This window comes from Typopeltis vanoorti, chromosome 15 (assembly GCF_054136105.1).
Source record: "Typopeltis vanoorti isolate ZY-2024b chromosome 15, IOZ_Tvanoo_1.0, whole genome shotgun sequence".
NCBI classification, from domain to species: Eukaryota; Metazoa; Arthropoda; class Arachnida; order Uropygi; family Thelyphonidae; genus Typopeltis; species Typopeltis vanoorti.
This window is the reverse complement of record NC_143563.1, coordinates 15,751,058-15,764,525: the sequence shown is the minus strand read 5'-3', so window position 1 is coordinate 15,764,525 and position 13,468 is coordinate 15,751,058. Positions and strand designations below refer to the sequence as shown.

Sequence of the window (13,468 nt, the reverse complement as noted above, 5' to 3'; positions counted from 1 at the left end):
TCTTAAGCGTTGACAGGTCGTTTATAAAGTAACAGAATATCTGGCGAGATTGTCCCTACCTCCTGTTCCAGTTAACATGATTATACCATCAATCTATCCCCGATTGAGTGGGTGTAAACTTCATCTTTTAAACATTGAAGGAGAGAGACTTCTTTTTTTTTTTTTCCATTGATAAAGTATCACTCAATGATTACGCCTTTTCGCCAGGCAACAAAAGAGAAAACGGATCTAAATGTGTGCAACTCTTGGTGAATAGTACAATCGCCACATCACAGCGAAGGATCAATAATTGGTACCCAATGGAAAGAGCAAAAATGTCTCAGTTTAATGGCATCGAGTGATATATCCATGCGTCCTGATTGGAACAAAGCTCAACAAGTTTATTCCAACTCTCTCTCTAGCTTGTTCTTTCTCTCTTTTCCCAATGTTATGTTATCTTTATTAAAGATGGAAGAAAATTTCTGGAATTAAATTTCCCACATGCATTTTTTTTTTCTTTCATGTTCGCGATGTCTATACCCATGTATATAATAATTTATACAGAACTCAGAAAAAATCAGTAATCCTACCTTGTTTAACTGAACAATTTTTTGATTTTTTTTAATTAAAAAAAATAATCACTAACCCTACTGTACCGTTAGGGTCTACAACAATCAAAAGTCAAAATTAAGAGAAGATAGACCTCATGCTCAAAGCAGGATGTTCGGAATTATGGCCTAAACAGCTTGAGGATTATGTTCGTTAATTCCATGCATTCTCTTGGCCGGTATGACTGTTTTGTGGGATTTAAAAAAACCCGAATTTTCAAGAGGAAAACCTTATCATCACCGCATAAGACCGGCTAACTCGCCCTCATCCGAAAAACCCTTATAATGTCCAAAGCATTTCATCCCAGAGCATATTAGTTTGAAAGCGGAAACACTATCCACTAGGCCCATCTAAAACAGATAATTGAATGAAATAAAGAAGGAATAAAAGCAAGTAAAAAATCAACACAAGCCAAAAAAATGAAGTTAAACCAATTCGCCAATCACAGAAAGCCACACATTAGAAAACGCATTGGAATATAGTCGGCTTGAGCAAATAATGGAGATGCACTTATCTACAATTTATTCTATCGTCCGATAAGATACCTTCGTCCAATATGTTAGTCTAACATGGCAACGGAATGCATCAGCCAACTACTGACGCAGTGCCACGCAGTAATATTGGGGAACTGCACGGCAAGTGTCAAATATAACACTCCGTCTCTTCTCGCTTATTGGCTACGAAAAATTAAGGTCTAATATGAGGCAGAAAACCGCTCTAGCCACGTGCGATAATTCATCTGTTTCTCAGAGAATGACACGCTCCGGTCGGTAAAAGAGGAAGGAGAAATCTTCGTCAAGAAATTAAGAACAGCAGTCATCATTCTACCTTTTTCTATCTCTTCGAAACAGGTCGGGAGAGACAGACAACGTTGGGCTCGTTTTTCATTACAAAGAGAGAGAGAGAGAGAGAGAGAGAGAGAGAGAGAGAAAGAGAGAGAGAGAGAGAGAGAGAAAGAGAGAGAGAGAGTGTGCTGAATGTAAAGACACACACACACACACACAACACGAATGAGAGAGAGCAGCTCCGTAGCCATAGAGACGGTGTCACATCCCCGTCAAACTCCGACTTCTTGTGGATGCGGGAGCTCCGGCGTAAATTCGGTTACCTCCCCAACCGTGTGGACATGACCACGGATGAGAGTCATCGAGTTCGTAGCCATCTCTGCTACTCCTGACGGCTCCTTCCCCGTGGCAAAGTGGGGTCGGCCGTCTGCAGGCAACTCACGTCTGAACTATCGATTGTAATGCTCCTCTTCCTGTAGACATGACGGCGACGAACTCTCGCGCATCCAATACTTACGCCCCCCTCATCCTCCCCCCCTCCTCCCAGCAGCTCTCGTCTGTTTAAAGCCAATTATAGCGTACGATTCCGAACTCGACGATGGAAATTTTTTAATGAGTGTGATGGAGTCTTTGGAGCCTTTAATAAGTCAAGTTCAGTATGCAAACAGCTCATGGAATGGTGTGTGGAGAAGGCAACTCGACTGTTTTAACTGCCGCTGCTTCTTGTTACGACAGAAAGCTACGATATGAGCTGGTCATATATCCAACGGGTGGTGTGATGCTTCAAGTGCGATGCAGAAGCACCTCTCATATTTTCTGATATGGTAGTACTACAGGCCATCGTAAGAGGGCGCTATAGTAGGGCTACGTTATCCTCGGTATTCTAGCACCTGTAAAACAGAAGTGTCTCATGTAAACCTTCAATTAATTTCGTCTCTACCTAATACAAAGAAGCTGTTTTTTTCTTTCTGTTTTCTTTTCTTAAACAGGTATTTGAAAACAGTCGGCAGTAAATTTAAACTTTACTTTGATTTTATACCGTAAAAGACCGCGACAACAGCAACAAGTGTAACTTCCCATCAGTTAAGTGTCAAAGCAATGGCTTCCACACAGCATGTCATTTGCATACCAATAACCAGATGTTAAATGAATAATGAGACTAATTTTTACGGGAAAGTGTCTTCAACAATTTCTTCAAGCCTTTCCGTTAGATTAAATTCCTATTTAATACAGCTTTCAAATGGCAAGCATTCAACCACATTATCTCTGACCCATTGTTTTTAGAACGACTACCACCATGTAAAAACATGGTGGTAGTCGTACTAGACCCATCTGTAGGGTCATTTTTCTTCCTCTTGATGTGACTATCTTCTGTATAATAACTTCTATAACTCCAGTCCAGTGGCTGCTTCCACAATTTCACAGAATAGTATCGTTTTTGATCTAATCTCTTCATAACCTTCAAGATCTTCTATACTAGAATCAATTTTAACTCCTTACAGCTTATTTCAATTTTTTTTTTAAAAAAAAACGCATTCCTAGCTGTATTCTTAATTTAATTTCTCTGAAGATTACCTTCCAAGATACTTAAGCACTGCCTCTTCTTGCTCATCAATAATTAATGTACTACCACCTATTCCGAAGCTTCCCTAGCTCAGTTAGTTTTTATGGAGCCTTTTGGTTGGAAAGACATGGGGTTGAATCCCTTCAATAACGCCAAAAATAAACCTTGATCAAGGATTTTAATCAAAGGTGAGTTAGCCAGTCTCATACGGAGGTAGAGGATTTTTCCAGGTGACTCGAGTTTTTTGGCCCCAGGCAAACCGGCCCTGTGATTACACATTACGACAGACAGAAAACTATTGGACAAGGAATGCAACGGGAATCCTCCTTGTTATATAATAATTCTCTAGTAAAGTAGAACAATCCTATTGTCTTCCCTGATGGCCAATATAAATGAATCATTGGAAAAGAATGATGAAAAGAAATATTGAAAACAGAGTGTTCAAGTATACCCATTACCAGTAGCGCAGTCAGGATTTAATCTTTGGGGGGGGGGGGCAGTTGAGTAGACGATTTGAGAATACACACTACGCATCGCATACGACCGAGCATCTGCAATGATTGCTAATTCGTAAGTAGTATAGAAATAGAAGACACGACACAACATAACTTAAAAAAAAAAATGAATTTTAATTAGGAAATGATTTTTGGAAAATTTTCTAGTGATTTTTTTTACCTTTTTCTTTTTTTAGGGGGGGAGAGAAGGGCCCCTTGGCCTCCTCTAGGGGCGCGCCACTGCCTATTACAAATCATATTTGCTTGTATCATATTTGTAAATATTGATACTGTTGTTCACTAGGTTTCGCTATCGGTTCTGCCGATCGTAAAATATATACTTACCTTCCCATCTTTTTCCAAATTACCTGACAGTAAAGTACCCTCTTCGATGCTTGAAAAAAAACTTAATCTATCGCTTCTTCCATTCTGTTTTGCATCTTTCGTGGTTTTTATTATCTTCTCCCCCCCCCCCTTCAATCATTGCGGCTACCCTGTCCATTATTAACAACCTTGCTGGCAACCGCACAGCCTTTTAATGACAACCATAAAAACTTTACACCCATCATTCGTCACATTATTCAAACAGCGATTTTTATCGGCAGACATATGCTAATTTATTTAATTCGATGTTTCCATGCGGAGTAAAAAGCTTTCGTTTATTGGCATTAAAAAAAAAAAAAAAACTTTTTTTTTTTTGAAACTAGAGAAGGTTTATTTTTCATGGCCAGTATTCGTCAAGGGATAGAAAACAGCACAAAACTAAATGCAAGTTCGTCAAATAAATTCTATTTTCTTTGGTTGAAAATTACATGACTAATATTAGCATTAGCGAGAAGAAATGACTACTTGTTGCAGTTTTATCTATCAAAACATAAACAGCATGTTTTATCAATAACAATAATAACAGCGAAAATTGTTTCTTTCATTTTATTTCGTATTCACAATTTTATCGCTGCCTATAATTGTATAAATATGCGCTGCTACTGCCTGATGGGGAAAAAAAATGTCAACATGATAATTTCCCATTAATAATATAAACAACTATGTTAAGCCAATTAAATTAATATAAAAAATTATTAAATTTAGTGAACCAACGTAGAAAACTGAGATTATTTTGAACCTACTTAAAAAAATAAATAAATAAAGCCAAAAGTTCTGCTATGACGTCAAGTACATTGCTCTCCCACAAAAGGAGTGTGATGAGACTGACGGAAGTGATGTTGTTTCCTCTTATTAGTTTCGTTTGGTGATTTGTAAAATTAGCCCTTTCTGACCTGAATTTTTTTTTCCAAGTGAAACATTTTTTTCTTTCTATTTATTTTATCTTTATATATTGCTCTTTCTGCCTTAGTGATTCCAACTGGAATCACTAAGGCAGAAAGAGTTAGCAATATTTCAATGATGAATTTGCTAATAAGATATTTTTATTAATTACAAGCAACGTATTGTAATTAATAGCATAATTATTATAATAAGGAAAGTAGGATTTTTTTTTAAAGCAACAAAAATATTTTCTACAATTATAGTAGTTTGGAATAAATTTATTGTAACGGTAATGTTCTTCCTAGATTGATGTAACTGTATCACATAATCTAACAAGAAATAGCATATTTAAAATGCATGTGACGTCACTGAGCGTGCTTCTGTCCATGATATTGTACATTGCACTCACGCTTCATGAATGCCGATCACGTGGTTAGCAATTCACTTCCATCAATATCAGGCATGCGTGCCTAGTGTAATAGAATTGGCCTCATCAAATATCAACGCGGAAATAAGCTTCGTTTTTGGAAGAAAATTGTCTCCCATCTGCAAATTCATGTTGCACTCCTGTAAGCATATATGAGTGCAAAATATGGGTGTTCAACCAATAAGAGAGAGAGGGCTCAACTTTAAGAGTATTTAGCACCACTTCTTTAATGACAGGCCGTCCCCTATTCAACTATTCGTACTTTTAGAAGTTATGATGTTTGTTAGAGCGTGTATACATGCACCACTACCATCACGATGGGTCTGTAGTCAGCTGCAAGGCACCCTTCCGGAAGAAAAAGCCTCGGGAAGTGACTTGCTCAGACTTCCCCCAGTTCATTTCTACACGGTGACTCACCACTTCGGTGAAAATTAGTGACGCATGCGCAGATAGGTGTTACGAGCTGCAACTTGGTTTTGTACACACAGGAAGTGTGCAGTTGGCAAATTACGACTATTGGCAGGCCAAGGTCGTTCGAAACACGATTAAAAGTGGGGTTACGCGTACTTGGAAGGGAATATGACATGTTTATAAAGTAAAATCACCGAGAAATGAATAAAAAAAAATGAGAACATTCCAATTACAATATTTTGTACAGTCAGAAAAGGCTGAAGAGAATTAGACATGAGTAAATTTTTTTTAATCTTCCAAAACATTCTGAAATAATAAAAACATTTCACAAACTTGTGCATTCCATTCAGAGATAAGAACGTTTACCTTAAAAAAAATCAATTGAATAACATGTGAGAATACGAGAAAGGGTTCGGATCGATATTATTCTAGTAGCAATGACCTAACATAAGGCATTGCTCAGAAGTAGATAACTAAAACAAAATAGAACTAAAGGTTGGTCATATTCCTGAAAAGTTCCAACTTCGACTCTTAATTGGCAGCTAACACTGGTGTGCACATAACTAAAGACACACAACGAGCGGCCAGTTTATTCGGTACATCCATCATCCATGATTTTACTGATATTCCAGCAAAGGTTGCCAACAAAGGTTGGTCGATTGGTAGAGCTTCTGCTACTAATGGCTCACGCAAAAAGTTAAGCAAGTTTGAGTGCGGTTAGTAGTTGGAAGGGATCAGTCGTTCAATGCTGTTGGCACACTCTCTCCCTCTCTCTCGATGAGTCTTTGGACTCCCTGGAGATGTCAAATAACAATAATAATAAATTCCTATAAAGTATGTGTACGTGTGGGTGGATCTAAACTTCATGACTATACGCAATAGGATAATGAGACAGCAGTACGAAATTTTGGGCGAGGTACAATAGTTGGTACAACAGTAGTGTATTTAGGAGGGGGGGGGGGGGTTGGAGGCTATAGATATGCTTATGCCCAGAAAGGTTAGAGATATAAGTTAACTTAAGAAGAGATTCAATGTTTTGTACAGCAATCCGAGTATTATAAAAAGTAACGAATAGCGAAGGCAGATCTTTTTCGAAAAAAAAGAAAAAAGACTGTGTTTTGACAGAATTCACATTAACGAGGCTGCCCTCTCACCCACTGGAGAAAGACAAGATCAGTGTTTAAGGCATTCGTTATGGAAGATCTTGGTTATTAGAATGTTTGAGCACGAGGTATGTCATTGGCAAACTACGGATGAGATTTAAGTGCAAAAAGATCATTTATGCATAGGAGGGAAAAAGCACTGGAATACTTCGGTATAAGAAATATGAAGAGAGGAAATGATTCATCATGGTACACACTAAACGACCAGACAGAAAACCATTGCAGATACAATTATAAAATGCATGGAACACATACTATAAAACTGCAGTTTGTTAAGGGAACCTCTAGGGACAAATTCCATATCAGATAATTCTGGAAATGTCGAGTGGCCATCTGAATTTCTCCAAACTTTTCATGGCTTGTGTCCAAAGGTGAGAATTTTGGTCTGCTGGTTCAACAGCAGACTTGCTATCGAACCTGAGTGACGGAATATATATTGGTGATTACCCATTAATTGGCGGCCTCCAATTGATGATGGAGTTGTCTAGTGATGCCCGACTCATTATCTAAGGAGAGGGTTGAGAGAAGGAAGATTAGACGATAGTCTGACTTTTAATTTCTTTTTGGCCAATCTAGTCCTGTTTAATGGATTAGATTTGCCCATTATTCTGTAAAATAATTCTGAAAGATTGTTAATTTTGGGTGAATTCCAGTTAGGTGAAAAGAAATAGTAATGAGGCCATTAGAAGGAAGAACAGAAATGACAAAAATCATCCCACTGGATACCATTATAGCGCCAAGAAACTGAGAGTGATTGAGGGACGGTCGTTGCATAAAAAAGGAAACTTGAGACGAGCTTATGATCTGGTTACTGAGAGGAGATGGGACTTCTATAACTGTTACTGTTATTTGGAATTACGACGAAAGCAACTACGGCTAAGCAGCGATTAATGTGTATTCTGTGAACTGTGTTCTGCTAATTGTCTGTTTTGCAGGATGAAGAACCCGTTTACGCGAGGAAAAAACCCTTCCACCTTCGTATGAGACCAGCTAACCTCGCCATTAGTTGAAATAAGCTTCTTGAATGTTCTTCGCATTCTAAACAAGATTCGATCCCAGGTCTTTCCGACTGAAGGACATCGTCGATATATTGTTCATATACCTCGAAAGCTAGACTGTATCAGCGATAGGGATACGAACTCATCATTTTCTTAACAATGAAAAATAACCAAAGAATTCCGATTTCTTACGACAACATTTCAGAATAACCATTTACCGACTTCTGCTCCATCCACAGCATACTGTGAAACTAATACTATTAAGATAACATGAATCTCTCTTCCGTATATAAGTTCCAAATTTCTTTCAAAATCAGAACCCCTTTCACCGATCCATACTTTAAATTGTTTACCGCCTTCTGTGTTATTGTATTCAGGTTGCATCTGAAATGGAGGAACTGAAAATCATCCGATAAAAAATAATAATAAAAAATCCGCCTCAAAACAATTTGAAATTTCTGCTCTGAGATGGAATGTTTCTATTGCCTCAAGTGAAGTTGCTATTGTACTGCATTTAAGAACATTAGCGACTGTGTTTCATCTTTCAGTCGTTTTCAGGGTTGACAAACACTGTTTCCATCCTCGTTGGAGTTTCAGATAGAAAGCCAGGAGATTTCTCTTCAAAAACACAAAACCGAAATAACTAACAAGAGTACCAGGTTGTGTGGAGATAAGACTAGGTACGACAGATTGACATTTTTGCATTTCGACGATATTTGTATCCGGTTTCATAGCAGAAATCGAATGGATTAGGAAATAGAGTCGACACAAATATAGGGGAAAAAAAAAAAGTCATTAGATATGAAAATTATTAAGATTACCTTAGTGAGATCTCTGATGTTGAATATTCCTGGTTAATTTGTGTTAACCAGTTTCTACATCCAATTTTAAACTGGATGTAGAAACAACATAACAAGACATGTGTTATAGTATGTAGTTTTTCGAAAATAAATTCATCCCCGTGAAAGTTCGCTCGATTTATCAGATCTCGAGACGGTCGCATTTTTCCCAGGTCGCCTAAAATGCACTCAAAGGGTTGCCAACCTCTGTTGTATACTATCAGAAACTCAGATTTTCAGAAATGTAGACTTGTTTATACTTAGTTTTTAAGTTAGAAATATCTTAGATATGACATATCTACAGAAATTTTGGGTTTATATTCACCGCCCCCCCCCCTCTTTTTTTTAAGAATACAACCAGCTATGATTCATCCATGAGTAAAAGTTGAGTTCTATGAACTTAACGAAAGATAAGGAAAGCAATGATAGCAAATATGTTTTAAAAATGTTAGTAAAACGTTGTTGGGAAGAATAATCAACAAGATAGAACTGTTTTATCTCTATTTAAACTGCGCGTCGTGAAATTGCGTCTCAGTTCAACTTAACAGCAAGAGATTACACTTCTGATACACGAACTTAGACAAGAAAAAAATAATAATAACAATAAATCACTGGTTGTCATCTGCCCTTTTAACACGGTAAATAACTGCAAGAAATAAAGCATCACCAAAAGATCACTCGTGACACGAATGAAAATTTATTATGCGAGAGATTTTTGTTGCTTGGTGCAATAAATAACTTAACTTGCAGAAGGATTTCTATTATGTTTGAAAAGCTGTCGTGTGTATCCAATCGGCACGCATGCGTAGTCACTACAGTGGCGTGAACTCGGTTGGACGCGTGAAAATGGCTTTTAAAAGTTGTGAGGTACTGTTTGAAGTAACAAGCTGGAGTTCGTGGCAAACTGATCGCCTTACAACAGTTGCAACGCTAATTACACACACGTGACACAGACCGCTACTGCTCCGCACAGCGCAGTCAACGATCGACTTCAAGGCCACATCGCGCAGACAAGTATCGACTGAAAACAAATTCCGCTGCTATCGAGGCTCTCAGTTCAAATAACAAGGGAATTAAATACTAACTCAAAGAGGCAAACGGTCAAGTAAAAAATATAATTAAAGATATTATTAATAATAATAATAATAATACAGGGAGTCCATCGAAAATTCTATACCTTAAAAATTAATTAAAAAAAACTCGGATATTTCGATATGGAGTGTTTCATTAAACGAAATATAGTCTAGTTTAGGACGAATTACAAAAAAACTTTCAACAAACCCTTCCATAGCATTCCATATAATAGCCTGCTGATTAAATTGATTAGTTGTAGGAACCAGACGACAAGCAAATGACAGGAAGTGGTGTTTTTAGGAGGAAGTTGAAATTTCAGCCTTTGTTGTTTGATTAATATACTCATTAATGATTTATGTTTCAAATGTAAGTAGAATGTCTGTCTTTTGCTGATAATGAAATGTTCACTAGCACTTGGCCGAACTCTACTCGAGGATATAAAAACACAGCGAAGAAGAATTGTAAGACTTATAACTGTAAGAATTACGAGTTAGAATTATATAACTTAAAATTATAACTTAGAAGAATCATGAGAACTTCCTTGTTAACATTTTTTGTTGAAACTATGTGGAATGACGTTCTGCATCGATTTACAGGAGCTGTGAATTTAGGTGGCTTTAAGAAAATATTACATAACCGGATATAATATAAAAAGGGTTGCAAGAAATGAAGATTAACAATGAGGGTGAAGATATCGTACTCGTTATATAATCTATCGTATTCCTCCTGCTGTATCTATCGTAGTATGGAAGCAAGTTCGTATTCGGTTTTATTTTTAAAAAATGAACAAAAATCAGCTATAAAACTTAATTTCAGTTTATCTCTCTTTTCAGTTTTCTTTCAATAACTTTGTCGCAAACATTTATGATAATTTTCCAAATAAAATAAATAAAATTCAAATTAGAAAATAACTAAATAAAATAATAATAATAATAATAATAATAATAATAATAATAATAATAATAATAATAATAAAGAGATGTAAAAATTATATAAACAATAATCAGGATTTAGCAGCAAGTGACAAATCTGTTAGTTTTATTATATATTTCAGGTGTTTGTTGTTCAGGAACTCATCCTAAAGAGCTAGAACCACCAAATTAGGCATACATATCGTTTTATTATTTATGAAATAAATGCAAATTCAGGTAAAAATAGGGAATTTTTACCTGAATTTGTTAAGGTGTATTTCAACGTTGTTATTTCAATAGAATTTGGCTTTCGTCTTTCATTTTTGGACACAAAAAGCAGTAATTTATAAGTACACTAAAGAAAAAGTTCTCCAGGAAGAAGAAGAAGAACAAGAAGGGAGAAAAACAAACAAACAGGTAATTGGATTCAGGACCTGAGCAACAAGGATATGACACTAGTACATCGACAGAAACAATAAAAATCCAGAGAAAGACAAAGATGAAAACTGGATTGATAATTATTGCTACCTAATTATAGCTATTCATATTGCTATATGAATGTTTCTATTATGACGGGAAAATAATACTTCGACTTACTTCAGCGTTAACTAATTTGCTTTTCAAATCACAATTATCATATTTAGAAGAGGAATTATTTTCTAACCTGCTCGTTTAAAAAGAAAATTAAAGAAAGTTATTTTATTTTTCTGTGTGATTTATCATAAATCACACAGAAATCAATGCCATAAAAGAGTATGAAATATTATAAATAGGATGAAAATGGACTTCAGAAATACATCTCATATTCGCTCTGTTATGATAACATGCTATGATTTTTATATGGATATCGAATCATATTTGAACAGTTTTTTTTTAATATGAAAAAAAAAAAAAGATTAGATCATGAAGCTTATAATAATATGACAGAATCTTTACTGAAACAATGTTTACAAAACATCTTAGAAATTAAAATTTGCAAGGCATCATTGTACTCTCCATCCACCCAAGAAAAGTTGTAAACATACAGCACCTTACCTATAAAGATCAAGTACATGGTATTTTTCAAACCGTTTGAAGCCGCCAATAAGCAAGATGGTAGCACATAAAACAGATATTTACCGAGTATTATTTTATACAGACATTTCTACAAAAAATTTTTCTGTGATTTATCAGAATTTCAATCGAGTACCTAATTTTGCAATACTACAAAAAGTACCAATGTATAATGCATGCCTTATTTGTAAGAAATGTATTTCGTTTAAAATATATACGAAACCTGTATAAAAACAAAGCATTTTATCCTGTTTTCTTCTTCTTCCTTTCCAGGCTTATAGGTCAAGTGGCCTGTTCCGGACTCAATTCCATCTTTTTAAGGGTCTTTCTCTTCATCCGGTACCTTTTGGGAGGTAATTTAGAATTTGTTTAGGTATTCTGCTTCTATTCATTCTCAGTACGTGTTCTTTCCATTTTGCTCTATAGCAAATAACTGTTTCATTTAGGAAGTTTGTAATTCCAAGTTTATTTCTGATTTTGCTGCTTTTCATTTTATCCATTATTGTGACTCCTTCAGTTCTGCGCAGAAATTTCATTTCGGATGATTCAATTCTTCTTTCATCTGCTTGTTTATTGTCCGTATCTCACTGCCATAAAGTAAGGTAGGTTTAGCTACTGTACTGTAGATTCTTATTCGTGTGTTTTTGTACATAATTGAGTTCGAAAATTTTATTTATAATGCGTGTTACTTTCAAAAAGTTTGATAGCTTCGGTTCTACATCAGCTTCATATGACATTGTGCATCCTAAATATTTGAATGTATTTAATTGCTCTATTATTTTGTTGTTTATTACTATTTTGCTTCTTATTGGATGAGCACCTTTGAAGACCATGGCTTTTGTTTTGTCGGTTGATATTTCCATACCATATGTTTTTATCAGATTATTTAGACTGCATAATGATTTTTGTAGTTCATCTTCATTGTTTCCAAGGATTATTTGGTCATTTAGCCAATCTGTTGTTACGGTTTATCTTGAATCCTCCTTCATTAGTTATCTTCCATTTTTTTATGATTTTATCTGTGTATATATTAAATAAAACAGGTGAGAGAGGGCAACCCTGACGTACTCTTCTATTTATTGGTTTCCAGCTTGATGTTAAATTATTGTGCTTCACAGATATTTTTAAGATCAGATATTTAACATTAAATCTTTATAAACAAATAAAAACACTTTATCGTCGATTCGAAACCAATTAGATTGCACAGTTAAAAACACATTCTATAAACAGACGCACTTGATTAATAAAGATTGGGGAAATTATGTGAAAGCCAAGAATTAAAAAAGAACTCTTCCATAGTTACGAGTATTATTATGATTATTGCACTGGAACCTCCATGAAACCGAAGACTCATTTAAAAAGGTACGCATTATCCACAAGATATCTTATGGTACCTCTCCTTGAATGCATTGATCGACATAGCATTCAAAGCAGACTCTGACAATCCATTCTCATTTATCACTCTCCAAGCGAATACAAATCTAGTCCTCACACTCTTACTCAATGTCCAGAGATGACCTATCCTGTTCTGTCCCACTAGCCAAGGGATGAAAAATTATCTTTGCACCAATCCTATAAAATCTTTATAGTAACTTGAACGTTTCTATCATATTCTCCCTTTTCCGCGTTCAACCTATTGTCGCAGGGAGCATTCCACAGACCATGAATTCGAAACATCTATTTTGCTTGCTTCCATCTTTATCCAATGAAAGAGTGTCTTGGCCGCTTATTAGGACCCAAGACTTTGATTAAACGAATACAAGTTCTCTAGCACATTCTTTTGCAATACATCCACTCCAACCATTTTATCCCCGTCAAGCCTACTCAAGACTTCCACTTCACTCACTTTCAAGGGGATAAGATGAGGTTTTGATTCCTCCCTGCTTCCTTACAAC

At 35.8% G+C, this 13,468-nt stretch overlaps 1 protein-coding gene across 2 annotated transcripts in view; it reads right to left on the bottom strand.

Moving 5' to 3' along the window:
- LOC150098416 (failed axon connections-like) overlaps window positions 1–13,468 on the bottom strand; it is a 78,040-nt gene that overhangs the window by 2,916 nt on the left and 61,656 nt on the right. The gene's annotated exons all lie outside the window — the stretch shown is intronic.